This window comes from Prunus persica, chromosome G2 (genome assembly GCF_000346465.2).
Source record: "Prunus persica cultivar Lovell chromosome G2, Prunus_persica_NCBIv2, whole genome shotgun sequence".
NCBI lineage: Eukaryota > Viridiplantae > Streptophyta > Magnoliopsida > Rosales > Rosaceae > Prunus > Prunus persica.
In genome coordinates this window covers 14,390,952-14,409,102 of record NC_034010.1, presented here as the reverse complement: position 1 = coordinate 14,409,102, position 18,151 = coordinate 14,390,952, and the positions used below count along the sequence as shown (strand labels likewise).

Sequence of the window (18,151 nt, the reverse complement as noted above, 5' to 3'; positions counted from 1 at the left end):
TACACGCCATCCAGATCAGCAACAAGACGCTGACATCCACTAAAAGTTTTTATATTTAAAAAAAAAACATATTTAATGTCAAAAGACAAAAATTTACCATCCAGTATGGCATTGGCAACATCAGTTGCTTCAGCACGAGTAGGTCTTAGGTTGTCTGTCATACTATCCACAACCCGAGTCACCACTGCTGGCTTTCCAGCCATATTGCACTTGTAAACAGCAGCCTTTTGAAATAAAAATACCTGGAAAATCCAAGGAGTGTGTACCAACATATTCAAGTTTCACTGCACAAAATAACTTCCAACTAAAAGTAAACGTAGATGCACATTGATGAGGACATCTTTGTCAAACCCATTAGGGTTTACAAACGAAAGAGATGGAAGAGGGAATTATTAATTAGTTTCCTAATTTATTTGTTAGTTCCTAGGTTCTCTAAGTTTTCCAGATTTCATTAGGATTTTTTAGTTTTTCCATATTTCAGTAGGATTTCTAAGTTTCCTATTTTATTTGGATTAGGATTTCTTTCCTAGAATAAGTTTAATTTTTCTTTTCACTCTAGGGTTAGATTATTATAAATACCCAGTCTATGTAATTCATTATGGAGTTAAGTTGTTGAGATATAAAGAAAAGCTTATTTTCCAGAGATTGGGGACTACTTGGTGTGAAGCCAAACCCCTGGAGAGATTCCAGACCTATCCCTTTTGTTCTATTTTCTGTTTTCCATTGTTTTCGCTTCCGCTAAACTACCTAAATACCCAATTTACCCATATCCTACATCAAATTTGGTATCAGAGCCAGGTTTTCGTTTTCCTTGGGTTCGAAATTTTCAAATCTCTTTTTCTGCACGTTGTATGTCGAGTGTATGGCTCCAACTATGGTTGGTAAGACAATCATGCCAGCAAAGGCCTACGAACGGATTGTTCATATGCTGGAAACTCTAACAAAGCAAGTGGCAGATTCCGAAGAACGATTCAGACTCATGGAGCATTGTCTTGCAAAACTAGAAGCATCCAAGCACCGTTATGTGGATAAGTTTGACGTGATCAATATTTGTTCAAAGGAGTCTCAAGAACGTCAATTCATTGATGATTGGAAACAAGGAGAAAATTTTCAAGACAAGACCATGGAGATTCAAGTAGAAGCTGCTGGTCAAGGTGAGTTTAAGGAAGAAGTGTGTAAGCCTGAACTTCTTGCTAGTGTTGTCGACACTAAGGTTGAATCTGGTGAGATTTTTCATCCTATGATGACACTAATAAGTTGCCCATTGATCGAATCACCGTTCAGCAAAGGAGGGAAAAGTGTAACTGATAAGTCAGCATTCCTACAACTCATTGATTTTATCAGATTCGGGAGGGAGGCAGAGGATGAGTCTATATGTTTGCAAGCTGATTCCGACTTCCAGGAATGTTACTACAATTCTAACTCGCCGGAGTCAAGTTCTTCTCAGCCAGGGAGAATTGATGAGGACATCTTTTTCAAACCCATTAGGGTTTACAAACGAAAGAGATGGAAGAGGGAATTATTAATTAGTTTCCTAATTTATTTGTTAGTTCCTAGGTTCTCTAAGTTTTCCAGATTTCATTAGGATTTTTTAGTTTTTCCATATTTCAGTAGGATTTCTAAGTTTCCTATTTTATTTGGATTAGGATTTCTTTCCTAGAATAAGTTTAATTTTTCTTTTCACTCTAGGGTTAGATTATTATAAATACCCAGTCTATGTAATTCATTATGGAGTTAAGTTGTTGAGATATAAAGAAAAGCTTATTTTCCAGAGATTGGAGACTACTTGGTGTGAAGCCAAACCCCTGGAGAGATTCCAGACCTATCCCTTTTGTTCTATTTTCTGTTTTCCATTGTTTTCGCTTCCGCTAAACTACCTCAATACCCAATTTACCCATATCCTACATCACACATCCACCCAAGCATGCACACAAACACACACACCCCTAAAAGAACATGTGGTAACCAATCTCCTCGTTACTGTATGTACCCCAATTTTCGGGTTGACATCACAGGAAATCTACATTTGATAAGTACTATTTCTTATAGTTGACATCATGGAATATAACTCATTCAAGTATACCATCATCTATTCAAACATCAACAAACCATGGATTTGACAGTGACACACATACAAGTATGATGGCGCCACATACAAGTGTGACTTGGTTCTCAAGTCATACAACTATCATGTGACTCTTTGAATTTTGACAATGATTTTCTCATATACTTGTAAAGCTATGTGCAGTTTATGCAAAGACATATAGAAAGTATGCCCACCAAAGTGTTTATATAATAATAATAATAAAATACTATAAGATTACTTATTTCTGAGATTTGAAAGCTTACCTTCTCTGGTGGGAGATCTATCCCCAAATTTCCACGAGAGAGGATAATACCATCAGCTTCTTGTAGGATTTCATCAAAATGATTTAATCCCTACAAAAGTGGAGGAGAAAAATAAACTAATTTATCCAAGCAAAAGTATGAAATTGAAAAATCTGGTCACTACAAATGATCCTTTTCTGGCAACCATTCCTTACTACCATTACTGCCTAGATACTGAGGACTTTCAACAAATGTCAAACCCATGTGTCTAGGTGGTAACTGTGATATGAAGGAGATGGTGGCAAAATTTGTAACTTTCATTATTGTTTCTTAAAAAACAACTCACCTCTACATTTTCAATTTTTGCAAAAATTTGAGTTTGATTCAGGTCACCTAACTTTGAAAGAAATTCGCGGGCCTGCATAAAAGCAAGAACAACCAATGTTAAAATAAAATAATAATATGAGAATACTTAGTTTCTCCTTAAATTATGAAAAGTATAAACAGATTTATATTACCCAGTAAATTAAGCCCTAACTACAAGCTACCATGCCATAAACTAAGGATGAATAGGGAGAAAAAGAAGTCTTTTATAATTTTATTTAACACCAGAAAATCATAACAGGGAGAACAGTCCTTACGTGGCGAACATCTTCAGCATGACGGGTATATGACAATGAGAGGAAGTCAATGTTGTTACGAATGCCCCAAGTGCTTATGACCTGATAAATTATTAAAATGTTCAAAAAGGAAATGCATTAAATAAACAAACTTTGTAAGAACAAGATCTCCTTGGAAATTACAATAATTTCATACATAAAGTTTGCTCGAAATTGATTTTAAACAACTAAAATTTACCACATCGATCTAGGAAATGTAAATTACCATCTATAGAGAACAAACTGTGATAAACTTTCAACTACAAAAACCATTTCTATCACAAGCCAAATAAACTAGGATTTACCGTCACTATAAAAAAAAATTAGGAACACAAGCCAATGAGTGACGACACTCGAAGATTGAATCCACAAGTTTTTGTTTTGTTTATAAGAAACACAAGCTTTGTTACTGTAAAGTGAAGAAGGATACAAATAAATTGGACAAGAAATCCATCACCTGCAAGGTACACCCGTAAAGCAAAACAAACATTACACTCATGCCAAAACTGTCTCCAATCAAAATGAATTATACCAAATGTTGTATGTCCAAAATACTTTAACAAAAATCCACAAAAAGAGTTGGAAATCTAATCTTATTCCAAAGAAGATGCACTCCATCTTCCTTGTCAAAAGAGGAAAAAACACCAATTGTTTGTTTCCAACCAACCAATCAACCAAAGCAACAAAATCCCACTCCACCAAAGAGTGACCACCTTTTGTTAGCCTCTGCAACAACCTTTCAACCAAGGAACGACAACTCCAAGAAAAACCCACACCACCCCAAACGCAACTAATAACCGGGTCCAAATTTGCCTTTTGAAAGTGCAATGCAAAAACATATGACACAAGTTAATGAATCCATGGTTGGCCATTAAAAACTGTAGGCACTCCATTGGAAGTACTCAAAAAACAATCAGACAATTCGGTTTTCGGCATTGTAGACGGACATATAACTATGTTAGCATCTAATACTGTGAAGAAAAAAGTATTCCATTCCAACAGATAAACTGACCTCCTTATCTTTATCTGTAAGTGTAGGCAGATCAATACGAATCTGAGAGACATGCAAAGTATACAATGGCCCTGACAAGGTAGCAGAATTCTTTATGAGACAAACCACCTCTTCACCATTCACCTCGGTGACCTGCATTGTGAAAGAAAAACTTTACAACAATATGCAAATTACCACTTTATTTTCCTGAGATACTGCAGGTTCCACTGCCAAATATTCTATCAAGATATAGTTCTCTTTTTTCGGCCACCAAAGCTTCCCCTACTTCCAAATATATGTCTAAATTGGAATTTTAATTTTCAGTTGAATGTCAGCATTTCACATCTCTTGCTTGCATAAACAAGATTGGTTTGAAATAGGCACATAAGAAATGAGTAAAGTGGCTGTTGCGTTGTTTTAATTTCAAACTAAGTGACAAAAGACTGGGCAAGGAGTTGAATTTGACATGCCTAGATGTTTCTTATATAATTATATTAAATCAGCAGAGACATACCAACTTCATAATGGAAGTCATATCTCGGATACTTCCTTACCTCCAGCCACACGGAAGTAGTTTCACTTCCTGTAAAGAGGTATTGACCAATAAAAATAGTATCTCCCTTCTTCACTACCTGCAAAGACCAAATTTGAATAATCATTGCAAGAATGCCAGCATAAGGTGAGAACATGAGACATGTTGTAAGATAGATATAAATAACTAAATATGCTCCGACATGCTCCCATGAAAGTTAGGAGTAAACGAAAGAGCACAAAGTCAAAATCAAACTCTATGAAGAAGGCGGATTCCTGAACCTACAAGAAGAATTGGTTCCTCCAAACTCTTGTGAAATTATTGTCATGTGTGTATAATAATTCTATACCAGAAGTGAAAAGTCTAAAATAGAACAAAAATTCAAGACTGAAAGAAGCAAAAGAATCACCACAAAAACTGAGTGTAAAATGCTTACTCCTCTCTCTCCCAACAAAGTCAATGGAGACAAAAATTTGAAAATGTCCGGTCATTTAATTGTGGTCAAATAAATAGATGAACACAGGATTTCTAATAAAATAAAAATGATCATGATAATAATCAAATGACTAAAGGATTTCCTATTTGATTATTCTTCCAATGGTGATCCTTGAATGTGATGCATGTGTAGGAAAAATGGGTTGGGTTAGGTTGGTTGAATGTATAGCATGGTTGCAGTGCTAGGAGAATTAACCTGTGAGAGAAAATGCTGTTTTTTTAACGTGTTTTTAACAAAGGATGAAAATGTCGGCCACGCAGATAGTATCAGCCCTCCAATTTACCCGGATATTTCAGGGGATATATCAATATCCATTTTAGTATCAGTGAAAATTGACAAAAAAGCCAGATATTGGCTTTAAAATGTGAAATTTTGAAATAGAACTTGCGTAGATTTTAGTTCCATTATCAATGCATGCATTAAACAAATAAATTTCAAAATATACTAAGTATACGATTTCATACGATGAAATTTATGCGTATATGATGTGGGTTCATGAAAAGCATGAAAATAAAACTTTGATTAGAATGGATAATTTATGCATAATTGCATAGTTGACTTCAACCTTGTAGTACAAATAAAAATGAAGTCCATCTAGATAAACGAAGAGCTCCTATGAGGCTCAAACAATGAGAAGCAACCATCTACATCCATACAATAGTCATACCAAGTCATATAATCTAAGCAGTTCGAAAGCCATGTTTGAACTTGGTGCACATATGTCTCCAAGCTCCTTACTGTCCTCACATACATGGGATACTTAGGATTAACCCAACTAGTCGGTCACTAATCTGGTTCCTCATAAGGAGCTCCATAAGTTGTTTTAGGTGAACAAGGCTTGACTGGATATTTAGTTTGATTCAGTGGCTGGGTTAGTAGATGGGAATTCAATCAAGGTTTAATTTGATTCATATTTGACTTGATTAGATATTTTTGTTTGTTTTGAATTTGCATCTTCTTTCTCCAATTACCTTCAAAAATCAAGAAACTTTTCCGAGTTTTTGGGCAGATATAGGGAAATATCGGGGAAATCCGGGAATATCTGTGTTGACACTCTCAAAATCAGATATATCGGCTGATATATCAACCGATATTTCCATCCTTGTTTTTGCCGTTAAAGTTGTATAAAGATTTGTTTCAAAGTTCAATTTACAAAGAAGGTTCTCTTAATAATAGTGTACTTAATGGGTGTATAGAAATATACATATATATATATACATATCCCTATTTCTCCACCAAATAGTAAAACTCCATCGGACAAATAACCAATGCTTGATAAACCTCAGCCCTCAATGTTTGCTTCTCTCATAGGAAAAGAGTCTGATAAGTATCCCTTAGTCTGAGCAGCTTGTTCCTTTGGAACGTTAGCGTGTGCAAGGATAAGCCCGCCTCTTTCCGGGTTAGCAGAGTTTGGTAAATGCAAAAACAGTTACTTCATAATCACTCAAGGAAGTAGATTGGTGCAGCAAATTTCATAGCTATAGATATGATCAAACCAAAGATCCCAATATAACAAGATAATATCAAGGAAACCCAACATATATCTTTCATAGAGATAAGCCAGACAGTATATTTCAATCATACATACCTTTGAGAGCCCACTAAAATTTATGGGTAATAGATTTGAAGTGGCCTCTTTGTCTTGATCAGGTGTTAGGACAACCAGGGTCTCTTCCTGAAGAGATACGGGGCGCTCAGATTTATTCACTACCTGCAACTCAGGACCAACTGTATCTAGCATAACCTGAGAAAAAAGGGTAAAAAACTGACTTGTAGGCGTACACGTCCAAAGGTTGACAAGGCATGTAACTCAGAATGTATACAAACCCAAGTCAGAAAAATACTTATTATGTACTAAATGAAGACAGCCTGCAGTTAAGATGCTTTACTGAAAGGCACATAACAAAGTAAATAATGCACAAAATGCACAGTTATTAAACCCATGAATAAAAGGGTCATTATAAAGTCAAATAATATAGAGACCAAATGCAGAACACATAAGAATAACCGGCTTACTGCACAGAGTTTCTTGGTACTCTTGATTGCGATCTTCAGATTTTCCAACGTCTTTTGATGAAACTCAGCATCTCCCCATGAAAAATCAAATCGTGCCACTATTTTTTTCAGGGGGGTGGGGAGTGGAAGAAATTATATATCGAAGTTAGTAAAACCAACAGCATGTCATATCCAAATTTAATCTTGCCAAAAACAAGCATGCTCGCATTTATTACCTTCACAAAGAAAATGTAAACTAGATGGAGAGGAGGACAGAAGAAACTATATGCTTAAGTTAGTAAAATCAATAGCATATAAAATTCAAATTCAAACTTTCTGAAAATGAAAATAGGCTTTGCTAAAAACAAAGAAGAACACATTTATTACTTTCACAACTAAGAAAATGCAAAAGGGGCCTAAAAACACTGCCAGAAAAGAGGTACATAGCCGGTACAATGTTCATTATCCTTTTATTACTTAACTATAATAGATGAAGGGAGACAGCAATAATGAGAATCTGCAACTCATAATTAGACAAAGAATAATGAAAATCAAACATAAAAGGTGGGTAATACCAGACATTCCTGCCTTCAAGCACGCAGATATTGTCTCAACGGATTGTGAATTTATACCAAGTGTTCCAACAATCCTTGACATTGCAGGAAAGAATGTCTGCAAAATTTAGTATTTAAAATCAAAGCTAAAATCAGGCATTCAAATTCTTAGACATCAATATGACCGCAAATTCAACAAATGACAAATATCCACCAGCCAACACATCATAAGAAAAAGCAAACAAGGGCATACAGCAGCACATCTATTGAAACTCCACTAACACATAGTTTATTCATACTAGTAACTCACAAAAACCCTTGCTCCAATTTCTGCTGCTTTAATTTAGTTTACGAAACAAAAGAACGCCAAATAAGTAGCGCTAAGTTCAGGTCAGCGAAAACTGAGGTTTTCCGTTAATCCCTTCATTTTTCTCAGGAACCAAACAACACTACAACTTTGTTACTTGTTGAAGAAACAAAAGCAAATAATTAGACAAACTAACAATAACAACTTAAAAAATGAGAGATTAGAGTGACTTACAGACTTAGAAGACTCGAGAATTGAGGCCATTCTGATAGGCTCCTCCAGAAGCAAGTGATTCGAATGCATTTTCTCCGACGAAGAAGAAGAAGAAGAAGAAGAAGATGTAGAAGAAGAAGAAGAACAGCAACTGCAAGGCCACTGTTGTGAATGTGATCAGAGAGAGTGAGATGAGCTGCTTTTGTACGCTTTTGAAATTATTTAATAATTTTTTTTGGGTCTGCATTGATTGAGTTTCGTAGTGATTAGTTTCTGAACAGTAATTAATTAAATTAAACAACGTTAATTACGGTGTTAATTGATGAAAATTAAAATAAAGATTTTTGTTTGGTGGGTGGGTGATGTTAGGAAGCCACGCGGCGGTTGGACCCGAGGACAGGAGGGCATAAGGAAAGGACCAGACGGATATAGTCCATGTGTCTCTGTTCGTGAGACTTATTCCAGACCACCAAATTACAAATTAATGGAAAAAAAACTAGTCATCGTAGTTCTCTTTTTCTCTTCTTTTTTTCTTAGAGGGTCAAAATGCTTCTTCTATTTTATTTCTTTGCCATTTATACTTGGATATTTATGTTCCACTTCGTTACTCGAGCCAATTTACTTAAAATTAAAAACATTTCACAAACATGTTTTCAAATTAATAAAAAAATAATAATAATTATTGATAAGGGGTTTGTTGCTTAAGAATTGTTATCCCTTCACTTGAGGTCATGTATTAGAATCCTCTCCCTCAATATCTTTTCTATCCGTGTGTTGTGAGCCAAAAGGCCTTTGATACCCAAGTAAGATTTAAAGTATGAATGTGCAAAAGTAAGGTTCTTAGAGCAGCTCCAGCACTGCATGCAAACCGGGCAGGAGGCCTCCCGATCAAGCCCAAGGGCAGGTTTTGCCTGGGCTTCAGCCCGAGGGCGGTGACGTCAGCACGTAGTAATTCAAATTTTTTTTACTGATGTCAGCGCTGACGTCATCTCTGACATAATCCAACGGGCATGCGCCACGTGTCACAACCCGGACGCTCCGATCTGTTTTTTTCCAGAAATCAGACGGTCCTCATTTTTTTGGTTAAAAAAATTCTGATTTTTTTTTTTTAAATACCAAAAAATTTTGAATTTTTTTCCTATAAATACCTAACAATTTTATTCACTTTCCACACCAAACTTCATACAATTTCTTCTCCTTCCAATATTTTTTACTCTCCACTCACATTATTCACTTTCCACACCAATTCTTCATACAAACTCTTCTCCTTCCAATATTTTTTACTCTCCACTCACATTTTTCTACTACTTTCCATTTGTATGAAGAAAAAAAAATGGCATCTTCTGTCTAAGCTGAAGGCGCGTGGACAACTCATGAAGATATTGCGTTGTGTCAGTCTTGGGTGATCATTAGTCATTGCCCTATCTCGGGCAATGAGATGAAGTTCCCTCGTATGTGGAGCAAAATTCATGGAGAATTTTGTCAAATATCGGGTTCCATTCGGACCGAAATGACATTCTCTAGTAGATGGAAAATTATGAATAAAGAGTTAGGAAAATAGAGAAATGCCTTGACAAAAGTAAAGGAGAACATTCGAAGCGGTCCAAATCTATCCGATGAGGTAAAATATTTATAATTGCTATTTTAATCAATTTAATGTAATTTTTTTTATTGCATATTCTATTTCTTTTTCTTGCATAATCTTTTTTTTTTTTCTTGCACTTCCAATTATTTATTTTTAATAGATCATACAAGCACAACTTTGGTTCAATGCCATGGGGCAAGATAAAAAAAGTTTCTTGCATTTCCAATGTTGGGAAGTTGTGAAGGATTGTTCGAAATTCAACATTATTCCCACAGGTCCGCCGGTTATGTTGAATGAGACGTAGCTCCACGATTCGCCAACAACTAATTCGCCATTGGACTCCCCAATGGAAACGGAGTCACTACTCCCACGTCAGCCGACACCTATTGGGAGAAAGGCGGCGAAGGCCAAGAGAGGGAGCACTTCGAACAATGAATGTGTACAATTATTGGAGCAAATAGCTAAGAACACCGCACTAAGAATTGAGAGAGACTTGAAAATAGATGAAGCGGACAACGCACGACAGGAAGCATTTGCAATTCAATAGCAGCAAGCAGAAGAAAAAGATATGGATGATAGAGAGATGAAAATTATGGCCATGGATACGAGCCATATGTCTCCTGAAACAAAGGCCTATTGGAAGCTAAGATGAAGGGATGTGATGAGAAGAAAACTTTTCCATGACGACGGACCTAGCAATAAGGATTGGTTAAATGATGAAAACCATTAGGTTGTATTGAAACACCTTTGCCATATGTATTAATTTGTTGTATTGTTTCCTTTTTATTCAATAAAGAAAGCATTAAATAATATGATTGTTTATTAAAAACATTTGAGCATCAAAACAAAGATTAATTAAAAACAAACCTTAATTTATTGCAAACAACACACAAAACAAACCATACTTAAAAGCATAATAATAAAAAAAGCATAATTCCAAAAAACACCACACACAAAATAAAGCATAATTAAAAATAAAGCATAATTCCAAACAAAGCTTGTATCTTGACTTCATCTACTGTGATTGCCTTTCATCTCCCATAAGTGTTCGATCAAGTCAAATTGACGTCTCTCGTGAACATATGAAGATTGCATTTCTTGATAACGATTAATTATGGGGTTGTTGTATCGACCATCCCGAAGTAACGGTCCAGGCTCCATTGGTTGTCCATTTGGTCCCATCGGCCTTTCATATATTCTTGACATGCCGTGTTTATGGGATCGGGTTCAAATACCTTTGGAGCATCATAATCATACATAATTGTGGAGGATGATGCAAGTCATCATAATGCTCCGCAGCACCTGCTCATCTAGCATCCGAGCAGCACCCCTAATAATTGCCCAATGAGCTTGCAAGATACCGAAACACCTTTTCACGTCTTTCTTGTAACCTTCTTGAAAGGCAGCAAAGCTTTTTTCCTTCTCGGATTGGGGATTTGGAATTGTTTTCACGAATGTCGTCCACCTAGGATAAATTCCATCAGCAAGGTAGTACGCACCAGAGTGTACCGTATTGTTGATTTGGTAGGAGTGATATGGAGGGAATGACCTCGCAATACCTCGTCGAACACTGGGGATTGACCAAGGACATTGAGGTCATTCTGAGATCCGGCAACCCTGAAGAAGGCACGCCAAACCCAACAGTCGAATGAAGCTACGGCCTCCAAAATTATACTTTTTTGGCCATTCTGATTCCCATAGTCTCCTTGCTAAGCAGTATGACAATTCTTCCACTACCAGTGCATGCAATTGATGCTTTCAATCATTCATGGGAAACCTTGAGCCTCAGCTTTTTGTAGAAGCTTTTGCAAGTCCCTCGGCATGGGTTTGCGAAGGTACTCCCTTGTGTACAAATTTTCCACTGCATCACAGAATCTCACCAAGCACTCTAGGATAGTTTATTTTCTCAACCTTGCAATCTCATCCACCTGCTCTGCAGATGCCCCTCTGCAAAGCAGCTGTAAGTTTTTGCTCCGGGAGAAGACCCAAAACTCCAACAGCATCATACTTTTGAATGAAGTATGTGTCGTAATTACAAATATCATGCATAATTTTTTGGAACAAATGTGGCTGCATTTTATATCTCTCTTGACACTTATGAACATGATATAACGAATTTGGGATAAAGTAATCTTCCAAGAGATTCTTACCCCGAGACTTCCTACGTCTGTCCACATTCGGGACACGACGACGGCGGTGTTGCCTTGATTGATTAAGCATACACACTGCTGCTGCAAGCACGTCTGCGCCGGATTTCTTCCTCTTCTTTCTATTGCCTCTTCAACACCCTCCTCAAGTTTGACATTGAGAGTTTACAATATAAGAAATGAAGGAATATATAAGAGATGGTGTGAGAAGCATGAGTTGATGGTGTAGTTTTATAGAGGGATTCAGAAGATAGAGATGACCCATGACACAATTTTAGAGGGTGAAATATGATATGAAATCTGAAATTATAATTTTTCAAAAATATATGAAAGTCTTATCTGACATGGGACACGTGGTACAATTTTAGAAGGTGAAAATCTTATCTGAAATATGAGATTATAATTATTTTTTTAAATAACTGAAAATCTTATATGACATGGGACACGTGGCACAATTTTAGATGGTGAAAATCTTATCTGAAATATGAGATTATAATTTTTTTTATTGAATATCCGAAACGTTTATCTGAAATAAGACACATGGCAACCGAAATTCTCATCCGAAAATCTTTTCTGAAAAATGATGGACACGTGGCAACCAAAATCTTATCCGAAAATTTAATTACAAAAGATTATCAAAATTAATGGTTTAAAGTACAATGAATAGTAATTGTCTTAGCCTTAGCCATTTGGGGTGGAACCACAAATGGCAAGGCTGCCACTATTCACGTGAATAGTGGCAGCCCTTGCCTTGCCCTTGCCTTAGCCCTTTGGGGTGGAGATGCTCTTAGTTATAAGAATAGTTACCTTCTTTGTTTGATGGAGGTTGACTTGTATACATCGACTAGGTGGTTAGTTTCATTGTGTTGTAAGCTACGTGACATTTGCCTATTGGTCAGTCAAGACTCGTTATTCCATCCAGTCAATTAGCTATTTGACATGGGATAGTTAATGGGGTTTAATGCGAATATGCTTGGTCATTCATCACGTAACATTCATTCTCATGACCCACCCTGGATTCCCTTTTAAAACCTAAGAGAGAGTCTTTAGCATGTCCAACTAGGTGTCAAGTCACAGCAACAACGAGTGCAGCTGCAACAACAACAATAAGAAGTATAGCTTTTGGGTTGAGTTCATGAGCCGAATATGGTTTTGGAGTCGGTGCCTCTCTCTCTCTCTCTCTTGTTAATTTTAATTTGAGAATCTAGGGTTTTTTATTTTTATTTTTATTTTTATTTTTTAAAATTTCACTTGATGAGACTGATGCTACCAGATCGGGAAATTTTTAGAACAATTGAGGAATCATCACTAAATGGAGAGGCTCGAGATCCCATCGAGTAAACATCCACATATTAATACTTATCAAGTTGATTGGTGGTGATAATTAGGGTTTTCTATTCTTTCACTCAGGATTTAGTTTTCAGTTACATTACAGATTTAAAAAAAAGGTTTATGTCTTGTTGATAAGGAGATTGATGAGAAGAGTGGAAAAATAAATGATTATTGAGCATGCATTATCTTTTAATCTAATATTGTATTTCATTAGTTGGAGCGTCATTGAATATAGTGTGAAATACGAAGCTGCTAAAGAACTTGCCCACATCAGAAGGGGCACATATTACTTTCAATGGTACATACTTTAGAGTTGCCAAGTAAGCCAACATGCAAATTGCAATACCAAAAATGGAGCTCTTGAACCACGTCATATTAATAGTCATGCTATTAATGGATATCCTAGTACTAATTATGCTCATCCTAGTCCTCTACCACTACCACTACTGCTACCATTACTACCACCACTACCACCACTGCTACCATTACTACCACCACAACCACTATCACCCATCAGCCACCACCTCCACCACCAACACCACTACCATCAGTACCACCACGACCCCCACCTGCACCACAACCACAACCACCACCACTACTAACTCCACCTCCACATCACCCACCACCACCAACTCCACCTCAAAATAGTTGGAGGAAACCAAAAAAGTTAGGTGCTATTGAAATGTTTAGTTTTAAATTTGTGGTTTTACTTGTTTAGTTGAGCAAATTTTAGTTTTAATTGCGTTTTTTTTATAAATAAAAAAAACGCTTCATCATAACAACATTGTTGATGCTATATTCGACAATAATACTATTCACTAATCACTACAGGTTAATGCCTAATGAAAACCCTTAATGAGGAGAGATTACTTGCCTTTTTTGGAGCTACAATAGGGGAAGAGGAGCTTTAAGAAGTTTGGTGCCTATGAGGTAAGTACTAATAATGAGATTGCTACAAAACTCGATGTTATGTGTGGTTTGCTTCAACAAGCATCAAACGACAGAATTTTACCAAACTTAGCATATCATCGTGCTCTAGACGATGTGGGGATAATTCTGAGTCTGAGACAGATCACCGACACATGGCCCACATGCCTTAAACAAAAGGTTATAAAGGGCAATACAATGGCAATACAGGGGCAATAAACAAATGGCATACTCCTACTATAATGAGTGGCGGATCGAGGAATCTTACATCAAATTTTCTCTGACAACAACCCTTTTTCCGTCAGGGACAGCAACATGTTGTACGTTTTCAGCTACTCTATCCATGGACAAAGAAAAAGGTGATGACTTGCTCCCTACTCTCACATGTCTTTACTTTTTTAGTTTTCAAGACTGTTTCATGAGTTTTGGTTTCATTGGATTATTATATTGTGGTTTGAGTTACTTTTGATTTCAACATGTATTTTTTTAATTGGCTTTGCTCTAGGTTACTTTTGAGTTACTGTTTCATGAGTTTTGATTCATTGGATTATTATATTGGCTTTGCTCCAGGTTATTTGAACATTGGGGTTCCCTCACCCCTCCACCCAAACATCAACTTATGCACATGTATTGGCTTTGCTCCAGCATCGTCTTTTAATTTCTTTTATTTTTTTTTTTATGGTACAAGTGTTTCTTTACATTTTAAATTACTATTACAACATATTTGCACAGTAGAATAAAAATATCACAGATCAGTGGTTTGTGCTGCGTTGTTTGGATAAATATTTTCTTTCTTTTTATTGCTTCCTATAGTTATTATCATTGATATGTTATATTACCTTCTAATCTACTCAATTTATTGATTTTTTAAATTTATTTTTGTGTTATATGCTACGAAAATTATTTCTTCCTATAGTTATTCATTATCATCTCACAAAAATTATTTCTTTCGTTGAATAATGTAGTCATTGATCTCGGAAGTGATGAAGAAAATACCAAAAGCAACGATCAAGAAAAAAATCCAACGTTTGGGAATCTTGAAGAATCTTCCGATGAAAATTTGTATGGGAAGATTGTGTACAACGAGCAAGAAGCTTATGATCTTTATAATGAGTATGGTGCAAGCATTGGCTTTAGCATTCGAAGAAAACAAAAAAGATATGACAAATATGGGGTTATGAGACAACTTAATTTTGTGTGTTCAAAAGAAGGTTTTAGAGAAGATAGTGACCCTTGTAAAGAGAAAGTATTTGATAGACTAGAGACCAGAACAGGGTGCAAAGCCATAATTCGATATTCATTGGAAGGTGATGTGTGGAAAGTTTCTATCTTTAATCCTGATCACAATCATAAGCTTGCAAGACCAGATGAAAGACACTTTTTGCGATCAAATCATAAAATTTCAGAATCTCATAAGGGTGTGATTAAAACCATGGTGAGTGCAGGTATAAGAACTTCAAATACATACTCGTATTTAGCAGAAGAAGTATGCGAATCTCAAAATGTTCGATTTACAAAGACAGATTGCTAAAATTTTGTCAGTAGGGAAAAAATGAATCTACTTGAAGCAGGCGATGCTCAAAGCTTGATCAATCTTTTCAAGCACAAGCAAGTTAAAGATCCAATGTTCTTTTACACAGTGCAAGTAGATCAAGAAAACCAAATGACAAACTTTTTTTGGAAGGATGGAAGGTCCAGACTTGATTATGAGTGCTTTGGGGACGTGATCGTATTTGATACTACATATCGAACCAAATGTACAACATGATTTGCGCTCCTTTTGTAGGGGTTAACCATCATTGGCATAATGTGTTGTTTGGCTGTGCTTTTTTGTTGGATGAAAAGATTCCTACATTTCGGTGGTTGTCTGAGACATTCTTAGAATCCATGGGAAATCAAAAACATGTAACCATTTATACTGATCAATGTCAGGCAATGGCAAATGCCATCTCCATAGTTTTTCTTAGGACATGTCATTGTTTATGCACATGGCACATATCAAGAAATGCAATATTGAAGTTGGCAAGTTACTATGCCAGTCCGGAGTTTAAGAGGTTATTCAACAAGTGTCTTGAAGGAGGTGAGACAGAGTCTGAATTTGAGTGTACTTGGAATGAAATGATTTCAAAGTTTGACCTTGCAGATAACACATGGCTTAAGACCTTATATCAGCTTCGTGAAAAGTGGTTTCCAGTGTTTAGCCTAGATACTTTCACTGTTAGGATCAAAGTTTCTCAAAGAAGTGAGAGAATGAATAATGTTTTTCATCATGTGTACTAAAACAATGAGGCTTACTAAATTTCTGCATTATTATGATAAACAAACAAATGGTATGAGGTCACAAGAGTTGGAAGAAACTTTTCGATGCAATCAGGGATTACCTTCCAGAGCAGCTAAAAAAAGTGGACTTCTGCTTCATGCTGCTAATGTCTACACGAGAAAAAAATTTAAATTCTTTGAGACTGAGGTTATTGATAGTTTAGCGGTAAGAATGCGTCAAATTGGAAGTGATGGAACACAACAAATCTTTGAGCTTAATAAGGAGGGTCGCAAAAGAGTGCATGTTGTCCAATTTAACTCTTTAGATTTCAATGTCTGATGCAGTTGCAAGATGTTTGAATCCATGGGTTTATTATGTCGTCATGCTCTAAGGGTGTTGAATGTAAAAGAGGTTACTAAGATACCATCTAAGTACATATTGAAGCGGTGGACAAAAGAAGCAAAGAAAGGATGGATGCAAATGAGCATGGAGAATCTTTACAAGTAACTGATAAATCATCAGTGACTTTGCGTCGAAATAGTTTGATGCGAATGGCTTATAATATATTGAGTAGAGGTGGGCACTCAAACTGGAGAACCAGAAATCCGAGCCGAACCGTACCGAATCAAACTGGAAAAAAACCGAGTTGACTAAAAAGTCAAAAACCAGTCAAAAATCGAACCGAACTGGTTTGGACCGGTTTCGGATCTGATTCCATGTCTTCAAAAACTGGACCGGGCTGAACCGAACCGGTCAAATTAAAAAAATATATAATTTCAATATATAATTATATTTAATGCCATATTTTTAATTTCACTAAAAAAAAAAACTAATATTTATCCAAGTTCAATTTCAAAATATATCTCTTTTCTAACTTTAATATTTATTTTTATATGAAATTGAATAATTTGTTAATTTTCAAGTAAAAAAATAATATTTCAATTGAGAATTGTATTAAAAAATAATTTTTATAATCCGATTCAAAATCGAACCGAAACCTAAATCGGACCGGAATCGGTTCAAACCGAAATGAACAGTTTTTTAATTTTTTTATTAAAACCGAACGGAACCAAACCGGATGAATAGTACTAGATCGGTTCTAATTTGAGGCAAGAACTGGTCCAAACCGAACTGTAGCCACCCCTAATATTGAGTAAGGGAGCGGAGACAGATATCACCCATAGAATTGCAATGCAAAAATTGAAAGAAATGGAAGAATTGATTGAAAAATATATGCTGAAGTCTAAATCAGTTAGAACTTCTAATGAAGAAAGCAATGGAATTTTGAATGATAATACTCTTGTGGACACTAATAGAGTTAGCGTTTCGTATGATGAGACACCAGTGTTAGATCCCTCATGTGTGAGGCCAAAAGGGATAAGTAACGCTAGATTAAAGCCTACTTTTGAGAAACGAAAGAAGAAGACATCACTCTCAAGTAAGAAATGTTTTTATTGGTTATTATTCCATCAATCTCTTCTAATTTATTATTATTTATTGGCTATAAGAATAACTGTTTATTATTTGATTATGTAGAAAAAATCAAACAACCAAGAAAATGAGGTTCTTCACAAACCTCACTTCACGCGCCCAATTATTTAAGTATGACTTTGCCAACAACGAATGGCCATTTTCCTCCATCTAATCAAGTAATCTAATTTGTAAGTTTAAGCTTATCTTTGAGATTTCAATTCTTTATTTAATTGCGTAATTGTTTTCTTTCAGTTTTCCAATTTTAGTTGGTCATTTAGCCAACCAAATGTTTCCTTCACCAATATGCTTCAAGATCAAAATTATTTGGCACATTTGAATCAAGATTTCTTTT

General features: G+C 35.8%; 1 pseudogene across 1 annotated transcript in view; it reads right to left on the bottom strand.

Annotated features, from left to right (window-relative positions):
• The window catches only part of LOC18786577, a 12,839-nt pseudogene extending 4,589 nt beyond the window's left edge, over positions 1 to 8,250 (bottom strand). Inside the window, exons 1-10 of the transcript XR_002270240.1 lie at positions 8,097 to 8,250; positions 7,577 to 7,673; positions 7,023 to 7,120; positions 6,595 to 6,750; positions 4,533 to 4,610; positions 4,000 to 4,131; positions 2,970 to 3,050; positions 2,675 to 2,746; positions 2,350 to 2,439; positions 29 to 242 (exon numbers count right to left, since the gene is read on the bottom strand). The product of XR_002270240.1 is annotated as a pyruvate kinase 1, cytosolic (transcript). The remainder of the gene's footprint in view (positions 1 to 28; positions 243 to 2,349; positions 2,440 to 2,674; positions 2,747 to 2,969; positions 3,051 to 3,999; positions 4,132 to 4,532; positions 4,611 to 6,594; positions 6,751 to 7,022; positions 7,121 to 7,576; positions 7,674 to 8,096) is intronic.